Genomic DNA, 17,559 nt, shown 5'->3' on the forward strand with positions numbered 1-17,559 from the left:
TGCAAAGCAAAATTCAGATGGTTTAAATGCTATTATTCATGTTGTAAGACGTGACTTACAACATCATGTGTCTACATGTCAAACTTTGAAAGAAGCTTGGGATAATCTTCAGATCGTATTTGAATGAAACTCATCAGAGAAAGAAGCTAGACTTCAAACTCTCACTTCTGAGTGGGAAAACCTTTGAATGGATGACAACGACATTTTTGAGGAGTTTCACATTAAGCTCTCTGAGATAATTATTATTTCAATGACAATTCTACAGTAATGACACTTTAAAGTCGTCATTAAATGAAAACAATAACGACACTTTAGAGTCGTCATTGGTTTAAAAAATAAAAAAAAAGGGGTAAAACAATATTCTCACTTTATTATTGATGCGCCCCTGAAAATTTTGGGATGCAAATAAAATGGGTGAGGCCCCTAATTAGTTTTTAGGACCCCCAATTAAACGAGGCACTTAATCTCCGGGCTCAATCTTTTACAAAACTGGAATGGCTATTTATAGCGTAACCCATGTGCATAATGACGACACATAGACAAAAATATTGAAGACACGTACAAGAGGATGTGTCCTCAATATGTTAATCCTTTAACTTATATTCAGCTGGGGTGTTTAGTCCCTATTTGCATTTGGTGGGTCAGCCACTTTGAGACACTTATTCCATCACACTCCCCTTTGGATGACCACCAATCTAGTACCGCTGCTTTTCTTGGAAAGAGAATGCAATACCGCGAGTTTCGAAGTGCTATTGGTCACCCAAAAATGCCGTCTCATGAAAACCTTCGCTATAAAAATTCAATACTGAATTAGTGTAAAAGGTATAACACTTCGAGCCTTGTAGATTGTCACTGACATGGTGCTAAATCTTTGTCAGGAAAAAAACTTGAAAAAAAATCTGAATTAGATAATATAGGCGGTTATTCGATAATTGAAGCTCGAGAAAACTTATGGATACATCCCTTTAGATAATAATTACTGTTCAAAAGTTGTTATCTCATTAAAAACCTCGACAGGAAAAACTCTGAGGGACAAAAACCTGAACGTAGGAAAACATGAGAGCATACTCAGAACAATGATAGACCCGCAAATGTTGCCTCGTTAAAACCTTGTCGGTAAAAACTCATAGGGACAAAAACCAGAACGAAGAAAAAATAGTACAACATTTCGAACTGTGGAGAGCAGTGCACTCGCATGCCTCATTAAAACCTTGGCAAGAAAAACCCAGTGGGAGAAAACCTTAACTAAGGAAAAAGAGTACACGACGTAAGGTCCTACGTGGCCAATATCCATAGTCTTTTGGGATTTTGGTGTTTTGATTAATTAGGTTAATAAGCCTGATACAAAATCTGATTTTTAGCATGTCAGGTACCTAAAAGCCTATTGCTTAGGACAACCTAATGCAACGGTTCAGTGATTAAGGTTAGTTTAGTTCACTAAATCACATATTTTTGAGAATCATCGTTGGTATCTTAGTCAGTTTTCCAATATCAATAATTTTATTTTCTTATTTATTGTATATAATTGTGTATTTTTAGTTGGAGATTACCTATAACATTCTGTTTCGATGACCTTGAACTTGAGCCAAAGAAGCTGATCAAGGATATTACTGCATGCAGTGTGGAAGAGTGATCAAAAACCATTTTGTACCTTCTTTAAACAACATTTATGGAGTCTGGATAAATGAAAACCAAGTAAGCATCCAGTGTCTATGGTTCAACCAGTTTTCAACTATTACTGCAATCTGGCATTTCCTTTTTGTGTAGATGAAACCTGCTCTCTCCTTAGATCATGGGATTACTGTAACACCCCGAGTTCCGGACCAGGGTCAAACCCATATGGGAATCCAAATTCGAAGCGTTACGGGTCGGAAAGAGACTTATGCATACATATTTTCTTGCTAATTTACTTTTGCACAAAACATAGTTGAAACCTTATATAACATGAATTGAAGCATATAAATCCGCTTATTATCTTAACAACGATTTCAACCAAACATATTATTTCAAATTACATTTCAAGCAATACAATTAAGCAGTTCAATCACTAAGATACTCATTCCTAGCTTTCGCTACGCCACTCTGATAAATATGCAAAGATGTCAATTGGGGTGAGATGAAAGCTCAATAGAATGCACCCCGTTCTCTAAAGATGCGGAAACATAATCAATATGACAAGAAACATAGTACAACTTCAACGAATTAAGGGTATGTTCATCAATCACATCACCAATAATGTTTCTGATAAATTATCTTATCTAGATTCCAACACAAGATTTACAAGTTAATATAGTCACCAACAAACCATAAGTTCACAACATTATTAATATTATTATCAACAATTCATCCATTTAAGTTTCTACACATCATTCACATATTAACCAACAAACTATGAGTTCACAACACTATTAATATTATTATCAACAATTCATCCATTTAAGGTTTGTACACATCATTCACATATTAACCAACAAACCATGAATTTACAATACCAAAATAATTGTCAACAAGTCATTCACCAATGATTCAACACATTTATTCACGTATTAATATCGTCACAAAGAAACCATGAGTCCACTAATCATCCATTTGGAATTTAACACATCAATTCACAATTCACGAATAATGTTTCCAACAACCCATCCTTTTAAGTTTCAAAACATAAGTTACATATCAATATTCTCACCTAAAACCATGACTTCACGGTACGAAAACCTTGTTTCGTACACCCACATATCGTTTATCGACACGGACAACCTCCATCGATGGTCGGGAACAAAAGTTCTCATGGGGATCATACCCATATGATCTCAGGGATCATTACCCGTTTCATTCACAATACGAAAACCTTGGTTCGTACACCACTTATCGTTTACCGGAACGGACAGCCGCTATCGATGGTCGGGAAACACAAGTTCCCATGGGGATCATTACCCATTTAACTCTCGGGGATCATTACCCGCCGTTATCATGAAACATTTTTCATATAATGGTAAAACATGAACTCATTTAATTTTATAAATCATTTTTACAAACAACACAAGCAACCATGGCTCAACAACATGAATTTCTTTCAAGCATTTATGCAAACAAGTTAAATGTAGCCATATTACATTATATGTTCCATGGTAATAACTTTATCTGATCATCTTCAAATTTTAAATAACATTCTTCACACAATCATATATAACATATCCAAAATTCACACCAAACCAACTGTTCAATCAAAAGATATTTATTTTACAATGATATCCTAAAAACTGGGAAGATTATATGTCATTACGAAACAATTCATGATAAATTCATAACAATCTGAAATTGACCCAATTTAAAGCACACTGAAATATAAGATGTATATATACAACTTTTATTAAGACCTCAAATTATTTTAACATTGTTAAGACTTCCTAAGAACATCAAAATCACAGCAAGACGAAACTGTCCAGAAATTCAAAAACTATTATCCAAATTACAATAAACATTCAACGGTGAATTTATGCTAGAATTCTCAAATTTTAACAAGAGGTACCTAATCATGTTATCTATGAAAGGGAGAAGTCTGATCATCAATACAACATATATATTTATTTAAATAATTTACAGAAACCTAACAATACAAAGACATATAAAGCAAACACCAAAGATAAACACCAAAAGAGAAAGGGTCTAGCATTATACCTCAATTCCATTGATTCTCCACTGATTTTCCTAATTAAAATTTATCCTCAAGAAGCCTAGCTCCAATTCATCTTCTTCCTCTCCATAGATTTCTTCTCTAAACAAAAACCTATATCTCCATCTCTTTTTCTTTCTCCTAGCCTTTTGGTTTCTAACTTCTAAAATTCTTTTTTTTCTAAACTTTTAGGTATAAAAAACCTTAATAATATTTTCTCTATTTATATATTTGTCTTTTCATTTTTCTCTCATTTTTATTTAATTATTAAAACTAATAAGGTGACTCTATTTCCACCTAGCTTTCCTAGTTTCAATCGACCCACCTAGGCTAAGACTAAGGAACGACAACCTAAGCCACAAGGTTAACTAATCCGGGTATAACCCGACCCGAAAAGGTAACAAAAAAATACAGGATATCACAAATACAATAGTCAAAGAAAGTGAATGCATCAATTGATACAAAATTGTTGATGGAAGTTATTATTTATTTCGAGTTTTGATTGCTTTCTTATATATTACCTAAAGTAATATAGGATTCTTAATTTTAGACGGCTTCGTGGAATTGGATTGGTGGTGAGTATTAAGTTTTTATTATCATGTGATTGTTTTAGGGTCTATATTTGATTCCTTCAAAGACTGTGAGGTACATTGATATGGCAGAAACCTTATCTCAAAAACATGCCATGGAGTTGTTTCGTTCAGATCTTGCTAAATATGAAGGTATATGTTCATATGTTGATTGTTTTCTTTGTCATGATTCTTCTATTCAGAATTTCAGATTGATAATTAGTGAATTTTCTGAGTCAGTTGATCCATCTAAGTGTGCAAAACAGAGTTTGGACAAGTTAGGCAAGATAAAGAGAGGTCCATATTTGTTTAAGGAGAAGATAAGTCAATGGTTCTGGTTTGTTCAAGTTCAACTTATATATATTAGTGCTTTATTGATTGGTGTTTCACTAATTTCTCACAATAAATGATTTATTAAATTTTTTCATTATAAAGCTCACAATAAATAATGTATTAATCATTTCACTATAAATGTTTCCTTAATTAGTTTAACAAATATGTATTTCCATTAATAAATAATTTGATAACATTAAGAATAATATCAATAGATGGTAGTGGCTGGTGGAAGCGGTGGCGGTTCTTAGAAAGTAGTGGAGACAGAAAGTTTAATGGTGGCCAGGGGTGGAGCCAAACCCAATTGTAATTATTTTTGGTCTTTTTATCATAAAATCCTGGCTCATTTTTCTCCCTATCCAACTTGCCAAGATTTTTTGTTCCCACTTCATAAAAATCCTGGCTCCATCTCTTGTGTTGGTGGTGAAGAAGTGGTAGTGATGCTGGTGAGTAGTGATGAAAATATTAGTTAGTGTACTTACCTATATTCCATTTAACGAATCCTACCTGTCAAGTCGGAGTAGTATAATACCACCAACTTAATTTGGGTCTTTCCTCGGCTCCGGAATATGTTCTATCCTAGACTCCGGCATTTTTTCTCGCTCATGAGACCCTTTCCCGACACAATCCGTCAAGCATACTCTTTCACCCTCGACAGATAAACCGTGGTCGACTCTAATACCATTTGTAAGGACCTGATCCTGCGCCAATACTTTCCTCACGGTGGTTATCCGAAAGTATTGAATTTTCAACTGACACTGATGCGGTCATCAATCATCAGTTTTCTGGGAGGTAGCACATCCCTAGATTACTCTCGCCCGAGATCGCATATATACAATGATTTTTACCAAGTCTGTATCCAACTATGTTGAAAGAGCCAAAATGTTACGAACGGACAAGCCATTATCATATTTAATTCGGTGAACTCTTCCTGCCGAATTGAATTACGTACATAATATATTTTGGAATTTTGAGAAACTACAACTATATCGTATGTGAGTAAAAAGGTTTTCACTGGAAATGACTTAACCTTTTAAAATATAATAGCTCAAGTGAATTAATTAGATTTTCATTATGTCATTGAAATAGTAAGAACATACAATACGATATGTACTATTGGGTCAATTATGAGTTTTATTCTTTTCATACTATCCTAAAAGGGAAAAAAGCAACAAGGGTTCGAACACTGTTAATATTTATACAATTATTCTTGGGACAAATGAGTTTAGGCATTGTAATTTTGTTACAACTTATATAGTTTAATGTTTTGGTTCCGCTTGGTTGTTGTGGTATGTGGCGCGATAAACCACATATGTATAGCTAGGGATAGTCCCTCATGGAATAAAAAGGAATATACGTGGAGGTTAATAAGCTTGGGCATCTCGATACATAGCACCAAGACATTTTAGTTAAAAACCCCAAATGGGGTTTGGGGTTATGTGGTTGGGACCTGTGTAGTGTCCGGTGCTCCGTGAAGATCCTAACAATTGGTATGAGAGCCCATGGTTGGATCTACTGTCCGAATATAAAAGTAGTTGTGGATGTCACCCGGTTTAGGGCGCAAGTGGAGTCAGGATCAAGGTGGAGCAGGCAAGGCACAAAGTTGAACTGGCGCTCAAGGTGGAGTTAGTGCCTCACCCATTAACTCAGATGGAGCAGGGTTCTAGATCGGCAAGGCAATTCTCAGGGTTGAACTTCCCCCCAAGGTAGAGTTAGTGTCTTAACTCCCAAGAGGATCATGGTTCTAGGTGGACAAGGAAATGGTAAAGGTGGAGTTAGTGCTTGCCTTCTCATTAACTTAATGTGTAGTTCGATTCCATGGCGCATAATGACATTAATCATGATCGATGGGTAGAATATACAAATAGTAATCATATGGTGGAGTCTGATTGGACTGGTGAAGTGGTTTAATCTCGCCAAGGTGGATATTGTTGGAGTACGTGGCGCGATAAACCACACATGTATAGCTAGGGATAGTCCCACATGGAAGAAAGAGGAGTACATGTGGAGCTTAATAAGCTTGGGCATCTCCTTATGTAGCACCGATGCGTTTTAGATTAAAACCGCGCACCTCTTATCCCAAGGACCATAGTAGGTTCCTATGGTCCATGAAGATCCTAACATCCTTCACTGAAATAAGTAATATGCAGAAAGGTAATACCATTTCAAAGGATCGATAAGATATCTTTGTAAACTAAAAAACATAGCAAATAATGGTTTTTTGGGGGGACAAAATATGTAAAATTAATTCTGATATGATTTCATGGCTGGCTTGAGACGATGCTCACTGAAATAAGGAAGATGCAGAAAGGTAATATCATTTCAAAGGATCGATAAGATATCTTTGTAAACTAAAAAAACATATCAAATAATGTTTTTTTTTTTTTGGGGGGGGGGATATGTAAAAATTAATTCCTATATAATTTCATGGCTGGCTTGAGGATACAACTCGAGAAAGGAGATGCATAGTATAGGAGAATGTCAAGGCGGGAAATGCAGATAGGATTTGTGAAGTGAAGGATAAAAATATCTATCGGGTTTTCCTTTACTTTTGAAATGATATGAATGATAAACTTGATATTAATAAATATTATATTTAATATACATATGTGTGAAAATGCATAACTAAATAAAAATTATGCCCGCGCCGTTACAGCACGGATTAAGCCCTAGAATAATTTTTATTGTTGTCTTAGAATATGCAGGATGTTATTTTGACCGGTGTTAAAAGAATTATTTTGACCGGTGTTATTCATTTGTTGTTATTATTTAAAGTGACAATTGTTCTTTTTACCTTTTGATTATTATTTTTCTTTTGTATTTTACTGAGCTTATTTTAACACTTAAAAAATCAAGCACAACTTTCATGATATAATGTTATTGTGTCATAATGACATTGAATAAATATTGCACACTGCTATATTGACCAATTACAGTAGCACCACCAGAACCACCCATTACAACTACCTTTTCCACCAATAGCACCGTCTCCATGTGCACCACCACTCACAAACACCGCCCTAACTATTCCTAATATCTATTGACGTAAATTATTAACATAGTTGTTATCTATTTAATGAGAGCATATATTAATTTAGATAACTAATAAGACATTTATTATGAGAGATTAATAAAATATTTATTATGAGAAACCAATGAGACAATAATGTTGTACACAGATTAAAACTTGCTGGATATGAATTTTTAACTTTCAGTCATAGACGTTAGTTATAAAAACTTACATAAAAAACCATTGATTATCTTCTCCCTAAACAAATCTTGAGGATGATACCAAAAATAATTGATAAATTAAGGCACTAAATATTTCGAGGATGATATCAAATTATCAAGGAAATAAGGTTGAGTGGAAGTATGTTGTTGGATTTATATTATTTTGTTTATTTAGTCTATCTCTAATTCCCAAATTTATTTCTGATTTAGGTTTGCTCAAAAGTGGGGAACTAAACTTTTATGGTTATTTCATCGTACATGGTTTATTTTAGATGTTCCACTGGGCTTTCAACAAGCACAATTGGAGGCGATGGGTTTTTTCTCAATTTTTCAATAGATTATGTTATTTTCATGAAGTTCACTTCCCCGACCATTTTTCCATGGTTATCTATCTTATTTATTTTTACTTTTTTTTTTTTTGGTTAAACTTTGAAAAAGTGAAACTCATTCATTTTTTTAGTCTGATCGTTTTACTTATTCTTTTTACTCATACTCTCTTGCATTTGTGATTCTTATTATTTTCTCCTTATTGTTTTCCCATCTTCATTTTCAGATCACTCCAAACAAAGTTCCTTAATGCTGGTGGAGATGAATACTGAGAATTATAAATCATATATCCTATGCCAAATGAGAAACTAATCTTAAGGTTAACCACCTAAGTATCTTTTTCTTTATATGAGTTATAATGTGTTGTATATTTTGCAAATCATCCATTTTATTTGTGTTCTGAAAATGTTCCCGCGTTCCTAAAAGCGTTCAACGTAGGAAAAGCAGCAGCGAGCACAGTAGCACTTTCAAGTGATTTATTCTTTTGTTCTACCAATCGGATAGGGGACTCACCATCTTCAGATAACTAATTTTTTAGTGCTACTCTGTCGGTTTTCTCCTGGCTATCAAACATCTGATGTTAATTTAAGTCGTTGCATCCAAAAGATTCTACAAAAATAATATATAAAAAAAACTTCCAATATTACATGTGTTTAGAAACATCCCTTTCTTAATTCGATTATGTATAATTTAGATGCCTTAATAGTTCAGTTAACCACCCTGATGTAATATATGTCTCATAATTTTCTTTTTATTTAATTTCATTTCACCACACAAATAACAACGTAATCTTCTCATTCGTAGTCTCTATCATATAACTAATTGTTATCCTTGAATGAGTTATGCTTTATTAGTTAATTCTCAAACTTTGATCACACTGCTAAATATTTTATCTAAACTTTGTTGTCAGGGATTTTTAGAATTTTAGTCTTTTGTGGATCAATGACAACGATATTGTGGCTTTAAAACAGTACTATTATAAATAGAACATATGTTTCTTTTGCGCACATGTTTACTACTATAAGATAGTCCAAAGAAGATATTGATAACATGTACATGTTTACCGCTATAAGTTTGTCACCGAGACTATTTTCCTACCTTACTAAGAGGTTTTCTTAGGCACACTTACATGATTTTAAATTTTCAGGTAGTAAACGCAAGATTAAAATGCCAATTTATGAGTCATAATATCATAGTCAACAAAAGTTAAAAGCTAAGAAAATTTGATTGTAAGAATTATTGCATCCAGAGATTCCATAAGGCATTTCACACAAAAATATTCCTTACTAAACGTTTTAACATCATTTTTATTCAATGATAGATAACTAAGTTTACTGTTATCACGTTAAGTGGATAACCATTTGACTGACTAGCTAACCATGGTTTCATCATTTTTATGCAGCGAATAACCACACATTTGGAAGGTCAATATCGTAAGTTTTAAGGTACTAGAGATCTTATTGTGTTATTTAATTCGTAAGAACATAAAAATGATATTTATTGTTGAGTCCACTGGGTTGTAATCTTCTTGGACTATTCTTAAATGGAAAAAATTCAACAAGGATTTGGACATTTTCAAGACCTGCCTAACTTTCCATGACGAATAAACTCAGATGACGCAATAACTAACATAGTTGAATGTTTAGATTTTGCACATTCATTAAAATAAAGGAAATACAGAAGTGCAGCATCATTTCAAATGACTCATAATATACATTTGTACATTATTAAACACTATAACAGTTTTCTTTTTCTTTGGGGAAAAAGAGTGAAAATAATTATGATAAATTCGTGGCTTGAGGATACAACTCTAACATATTTGGGAAGATGTGAAAGTTTCAAAATAGAAATAAATCATATATGGGTACATGAGAAAAGATTTGTAGACTGGAAATAAGGAGGGTAACACGACAAATAATAAGTATTAAATCTAATATCCAAACACCGGAATATGCATATCAAATAAAAATTATGCCCGTGTCGTAAGCCCTAGGACTTAACCCGTGCTGTAATGGCACGAGCTTCAGATTTTTGGTAGCCCTATTAAGTGAAAATATTTATTGTACAGGTAAATATCTCACTAATTACACTATATTATTGATACAAACAGGTAAGCCTTTACAAATTTAGCCTTTACTCGGAACTTATAAGAACGGGGAGATCGTAAAGTTACACTAAGTTGTCAAGGGAAAAGATTTGTCCGCAGTTATGTAATTCGAGTGCAAGGCATAACCCAAGCAGCAACAGATTTGAAAAAAAGAATTAAAACTCGCCAAAATAAACAATTTATACAAGGAAACGATAGCTAAATCCCGTAAAAGGTTATTCAAATTTCAACAAATGTCTGCGCACGATATCTAAAAATGTTGATAAAAAATTATCGAGCATAAAGCCATATACCACCCATGTAATCGGTAAATAATTTAAAGGTGGTATTAGATTCAAATTAAAATAGAAATAAGTATTGTACAAAATGTCTGCTTCAAAGTTTTAGCAGTTCACATCTGCAGCGTGGTAACAGTATCACTAAGATGAACCACTACATAGCAGTCATACTTCACCAAATATCCACACGGAAGTTTCGCCGCCAACTTTTTCCAGGCAATTCGATTCTGATTATCATCATAATGAGAGGCATTCTCACATCTTTATGTTTAAAAATCGACCGCAGTGATGCTTGATGGATAGGCCTTGAATTTCCATCTGAGTGTTTTAGGAACAACCCCATGCAGTTCATCACCTTATGGCACATCAAACTATATGTTATTTTAGGAAACACGATAATATGGCCACACCATAATCAAATTAAAAGACATCTCAACCAAATATGACCACTTCAACTTGTATCTGAAGCATGCACTACAGTAATCAAATACCCCAATACAACCCCAACCCAAAATTATCAGAAACTAACTAACCAAACTGACACTAAATTCCTAATATTCTAAACTATCGAGAGTTTCAAGACAACAAAATGAGTGAAATTGTGGTGAAACCATATCTTGGGTTAAGTGAGTGTAACTACATATTATAACATTCCTACAGATGCCCCTCGTCCAAAAGTTTGTTATCCTCTAGGTGGTCGAAGCTTTAGAATACAATGATTTAAGGAAAGACTAATATATCACAGTAAATAGAAGTGTTATGTATTGACATTCTGAAAAAACACAAAAAGTAGTTATTTTTGGAAAAGAGAGAACGTACAAAAAGAATAAGTAAGTATTGAGTCCCTGTTGATCCTTTAAAGTAACATATGCATTCTGAATATGAAATCTTTTAATATTAACAGAGACGAAAAGAACTCCCCAACGTGTTCCTTGGATACACCAAGATAATGAGATAACGATGAACAAAATATGTTGATTTTATTTTCCTTGCCTATATAAGATTACAATTAACACTTGTGACCAATGCTAGAGGTCTTCAAAGACAACGTGGTTTTAATATTCAAAAGTTCATAATTCAGACGGATATTAATATCCATTCAGTTTTGAAAAACCCAAACCATTTACTTGCTAACTATTCATTAAATAAGAGGCATCGAGAAAAAGCAAGGATATAGATAAATATCACATATATATCAAGAGATATCCTCCTTTGCATGAAAGCTCAACATTGCAACTAAGAAAGAGTAATTAGGAATGAGTAAATTGATGACCTTGAAGTAATTTGCAATGTCGAATGTGTACTCAGAGCGGCCGAGCGGGTGCAAGACCAAGAACTGCTCCACCTCCCATGCGAAGTGACCGGACGTATAAAGAGCATTTGCCTACAGGTGGAACCTACAATGACGCAACCGCTTCTGTTATACTGAAGTTTTCCAAAGATGATAATGGGAAATCCAACAACCTTGGATCCTGAAATTGCGACAACAGTTTGAGGGAGCAATAAAGGGCGCACACATTAGGCACATAAAACGACTCAGGATGTAATCTAAGCATATAACCACCCCATAAAACCGTACATAATCATGATAATCTTGGAAAAATGAAATTATTCGTTTGAGAAAGAATAAAATGAATGATAGAAGGTAAATATTGTACACCAACATTTGTATAAAGAAATAATGGGCGATGGATTTTAAAATATCGAGGAATGGGCTGATGAACTTCGGCCTCGCACTTTGTGCACAAGTAATTACCTTCATTTTTGGCCACTTTCTCATTGCAAGGCCAGTAAAACCATCCGCTGACAGCCATGATTTTTGTGTACGTAGCTTGTTTTGTTGATCTCTTACACAAATCAGGATCATGAGAGTAACAGATGAAGGATACAAAAAAAAAAAAAAAAAGAAAAGAAGATAAACAAAACTAAATATGCGTACATCAACAGGCGGTGAGAAACTTACTTTCTAAAGGCTTCCGCCTGAAACGGCTCACGGGATATGCAACTCATATGCTCCTTTACTGTGACAGTCCGGATTTTCGGACTTCCGGCGGACACAGATTCGATCTTGTGGGTCGGTTCCGATCCAGTTAGCAATTCCAAATTTCTGGACCGCCACTCGCGTAGGACCAGACTTTTCATTCTAAAATATTTTAGTACATAAAATATATGAAATTCAGACTCGATAAAATTTCTTAAATGAAATTAATAGTACTTTTAAAATTACAAAAAAAAAATACAAATTATAAAATCAAAAGTACACAATTGAAAACAAACCAACACCTCGATTTAGTTCAAAACGCGAAAGCCAAGTCCCCGCGATATATTAATAATTTCTTTTACGATTAGTGTTTCTTCATTCTCTGTTGAAAAGGGAGGAAAAGGGGTGAGCAAACCACAACCCAGTAGGAAGTTTCGAAAAATAATAGAGTGCATCGATAATCAAACACACGCAGACGATACGATAATTAAAACCATGCATACAAATTCAAAATAATACTTATACCATTCTCAATCAAAAATAATTGAACTTTTTCTTATTTATAACCTTCAGCCTTTAATTCTAGCTTCTTAATTTAAAATTGCTAAAGTTATTCCGGCAAACAAACCATTTTCTTATTCACAATCTTGAAACTTAAATCTAGATCCTTAATCTAGTTGTCAGAGTTATTCTGGTAAACAAACTACTACTGTTCCCCGAACAGTCTTCCCAGAGTAGCCACCAGTGGTGGGATGCCATAAAGGCCTGACATATTTCTTACTCAAAATCTTCAATCTAAAATTCTAGATTCTTAATCTAATTGTCAGAGTTATTCCGGTAAACAAATCGTTACTGTTCCCCGAACAGTCTTCACAGGATAGCCACTAGTGGTGGGATGCCATAAAGGCCTGACATTTCAGCAGCAGACAAATACATATTTTCCTGTAACTCATTTCAAATCAGTGCATTTAATCCTACATGCACCAAACCATGTTTAGAATCCCAAAGACTTAATCAAAGTAAGATCCATTCACAATTGCATTAAACTCACTTTTGCAAATCTAAACTAAATTCCATTCACTTATTCCCTCCGTACCTAATATATAGGCGGAGCTCCACTTCCAAAGTTGTTTTTTCCACATACACTCCTATTAATGATGCATGATTACCATACAATCTAGTTTTACATGTGAGATAGAGATATATAAAATAATATTTGTATTGGAACAAAGTAAGGATAAATTTGGAAAGTAAGAAGAAAATTTATGAAAACTAAACATTTTCTTATTCTAAGAGAATACTACTTCTCCGCCTATATAATAGGTACGGAGAGAGTATAATCTAACACATTAATTTCACTATTATAAATCAAAACTCAATTCTAATCACTAATACTATAATGCATCAAGTTCATTTTCGCAAAATCAAAACTAAATAATTATGCATTAGCAAATTTTTACAATAATATAAAAAAATAATTTTAACTATACCAAATTTTGAAATAAAAATCTAAAATATATATTTCAACAATAATGATTAGTAATAAATATATAAAATTTCATAAATAAATCAAATTACACAAAAACAACATAATAAATTTAAAAACAAACATGATTATTATTAGTATGAAAATCAAAAGAAATAAATATAATTTTAATGTTAAATAGGTTTTGATTGATATTAGGTAGAAACCCCCTACCTTTTTTTAGCAAATCCCAAACTCTTGAATCAACCCAAATCCAAACAATGCATGCACAATTTCCAAGAACAAGAAGGATTAATAGGTTAAGTTTTCTTTTACTTTTTGTTTTCCTTTTATTATTGTATTTAAAAAGAGGTAAATAAGAAAAAGTAGAAGGAAAGAAAGATGAAAGTGATGGCTAAAAGTGTTTTGGGTTTATGTGTTAGGAGACATAAACCAAGGTTCCAAGTTGGGGTTTCTCACAGAAAATCCAACCAAGGTTCCATGGTTTGGTGGAAGGGTCCGTGAAATCCATCCAAACGCCAATAAGAATAGCGCTGAACGCCAATAAGATTGGCGCAGTAGAGGAAAAGAAACGCTAATATGAATAGCACTGAACGCTAATCAAAATAGTGAAAGTCAAGCGCTAAAAAGAATGGCATTTAGCGCTATTAACAACAACGTTTTCTAAGCGTTATTAACAATAACGTTTCGTGTTATTTATTTTTCTTACACTCTTCTCACATCACTCCTGTTTCTTTACCTATAAATTGAAAATAAAAAATCTTTAAAAGTACAATTTGTTTTTTATAAATTTGAAATTGAAACAGGATTTAAATTAGCTAATTTTCATTTCATAGATTAAGTTACATGGATTAAAAAAACTAAAAGCGACATTACATGGATTGAAATAACTAATATTTAGAATTTAACATGATCCTATTTTCAGTGTCAAGCTTCATCATTTCTCAAAGTTGACTTCATCATCGGTAAGATCACGATATTTAATTTCCGAAAGCGGGATGGTTCTTAAGAATTTGGTACACATGATCATATATCTTTGTTGTTTTGTTGAGAATATAGAGTTTTAGCATGTGCCTCCTACAAAATAAATAAACATAATCTCTCATTTAGAATTTTTTTTGAAATCACCCATAAAAAGAAGTATCGAGTCACAATCTCCCAATTTTCATTATTAATTTCATTGTCCTTAATATATTTTATGAGGCAACTAATAGGAAAATCACCCGACTTCTTGCTATAGTTTTGATAGTCATGCAAAGGTCCAAAGTAAGTATCCTCTAGGTCTTCATTTTCTCTACGATTCCATCTACTTGTACTGGCGTGTTCCAATCTTTCACGACCATTTCCAATAGGAATTCCGGATAAGTGAACAAAATCTAAATGGGTCAAACCAATTTCAAAGCTTGGGAAATGAAATGAATTGGTGGTATACCATCACCTCTATATGATTGCATAAGATAGTTGTTGATCACCTCTCTTAATTCTAATTTCAAGAAATCTAGCAAGCCCGGAATTCCGAATAACTTCCATAGCTCTTTCATGAACCATCACACAATGATATAATTCCTCAAGGTCCTCGAAATTACTTCTAAACTGAATATCATGGTTTTTATCCTGTGGGTTTATACTTGTAGCAACATGTTTCTCATTCCAATCCTTTCCACTCAAATCCATATACACATCCATATCCATAATCTATAAAAAATCATCAAATAAAAATAATATAGTCACACAATGCACTCAAATTGTTTACAATGTAAACTAAAACATCTTATCAAAAAGTGGTAATTGATCTCATGGCAATTTCACAATGTTCATCATCTAAACCCTAAATTACATGTCAATTTCGTCTAAACCCTAACTTTATGCATACAATCAACAATCATTCATATGCATACAATCATCAATCAAATCGTGTAAACCCTAATTTTTTTATCAAACTATAAAAATAAACTCAAATTACAATTCAACTAACCTCTCTTTGGATTCTCAATCAAATTGAGAAATTGAAGTATGCTTAGATTCCTTATGTCGCAGAGAACAAACCCTTTGAATTAATTGGACGGATTCGAATCATGTTTTGAGAAATAAAAAAGGGGATATTAGGTTTGGTTTTTTTTTTCTGTTGTTGAAGAACAAGAGAAGAACTAGAAGAGAAGAGAATGTCGAGCGTTCTCTGTAATAGAAATTTATTTAGCGCTAATAAGAATAGCTTTAAACGCTATTGAGAACAGCGTTTGGCGCTATTAAGAATAGCGTTTTGACCGTTGACGTAAGTCAAGCGCTAATCACATTAGCTTTCTCTGGGCGCTATTCATATTGGCTTTCAACGCTATTCTTAATAGCGTTTCTATTGCTCCACCGCTAGACTTTCACTTCCATCCACAATTCCAAATGCTGAGGTGGCGTGGAAGATGGAAGATTGATGAATTCCATCATAAGACTTGATCTTACAATCTAGACTGAAATCAATAGCACTGTGCACCTTATATAAAACCATTGATCCAGAGCATAATCACACAACCGATGTTACCTCTATCAGTTATTCTCATACAAATCAAAATAGTGATCAATTCTAGTATTTACAGAAGTATTGAGATTCCCAGATTAAGAATCAGTTCAAGAAAAACCCAATTGAAATCCATTCTAAAAAACAAAGAAAGCACCATTAAAATACTTGAACTGAGAATGCTACCAAGTTAAAATTCTTACAGCATACAACAGAGTCACCGTAAGAGATTGCATTCCAGTTTCCAAAAGGATGTTGTTTACCTGTGGTAAAAGAGAAATAATGCAAGAATTATTTTATGAGGATATTCACATCAAAAACACTTCATGTACTATCTATAATTGGTGAAAATCGAAAAACTGTTGGATATTCAAGCCGGAGATTCTGAGAAAAGAAGATGGGATAAAGAAATTGAAACCTAAATACAAAACAGAGTTTCACAATCGAGATTCTGGACACTCAACAAACAAAACAGGTTTTAACCTTTCCTTCTTGATTCCTTCCAATTTTCATTTGGATCTCCCTTATGTGTCTGGCTATATTTCATTAAAGGATACGGCGGTTCAATCTCTTAGGGTTTTGGATCCACAGTTTATTTTCTTTAGGAAAAAATCACGGTGTAAGTGTAACTTTGGATTTCTTATTTCATGATGAGGTAAGTTTATTGACTCCGGGTTACACAAAATCTTTAATTTTTCGATGAATAGTTTTTATTTACTCTTGTTGTGTATACGGGTTTGGGGTTTTGGGATTTTGGTGTTTTGATTAATTAGGTTAATTATCCTGATACAAAATCTGATTTTTAGCATGTCAGGTACCTAAAAGCCTATAGCTTGAGCAACCTAATGCAGCGGTTCAGTGATTAAGGTTAGCTTAGTTCACTAAATCACATATTTTCGAGAATCACCGTGGCTATCTTGGTCAGTTTTCCAATATCAATAATTTTATTTCTTATTTACTGTATACAGTTGTGAATTTGTAGTTGGAGATTACCTATAACATTCTGTTTCGATGACCTTGAACTTGAGCCAAAGAAGCTGATCAGGGATATTACTGCATGCAGTG

At 33.4% G+C, this 17,559-nt stretch overlaps 1 long non-coding RNA gene across 1 annotated transcript; it reads right to left on the reverse strand.

The window, feature by feature from the left end:
* Positions 1 to 352: 352 nt before the first annotated feature.
* On the reverse strand, positions 353 to 3,846 carry LOC113320992. The gene is made up of 3 exons (XR_003346399.1): positions 3,679 to 3,846; positions 1,551 to 1,610; positions 353 to 789 (listed from the first exon to the last, which is right to left on the reverse strand). It is a non-coding gene; the product is annotated as an uncharacterized LOC113320992 (long non-coding RNA).
* Between the last annotated feature and the right edge of the window lie 13,713 nt (positions 3,847 to 17,559).

The sequence above is a fragment of the Papaver somniferum genome, chromosome 11 (assembly GCF_003573695.1).
Source record: "Papaver somniferum cultivar HN1 chromosome 11, ASM357369v1, whole genome shotgun sequence".
NCBI classification, from domain to species: domain Eukaryota; kingdom Viridiplantae; phylum Streptophyta; class Magnoliopsida; order Ranunculales; family Papaveraceae; genus Papaver; species Papaver somniferum.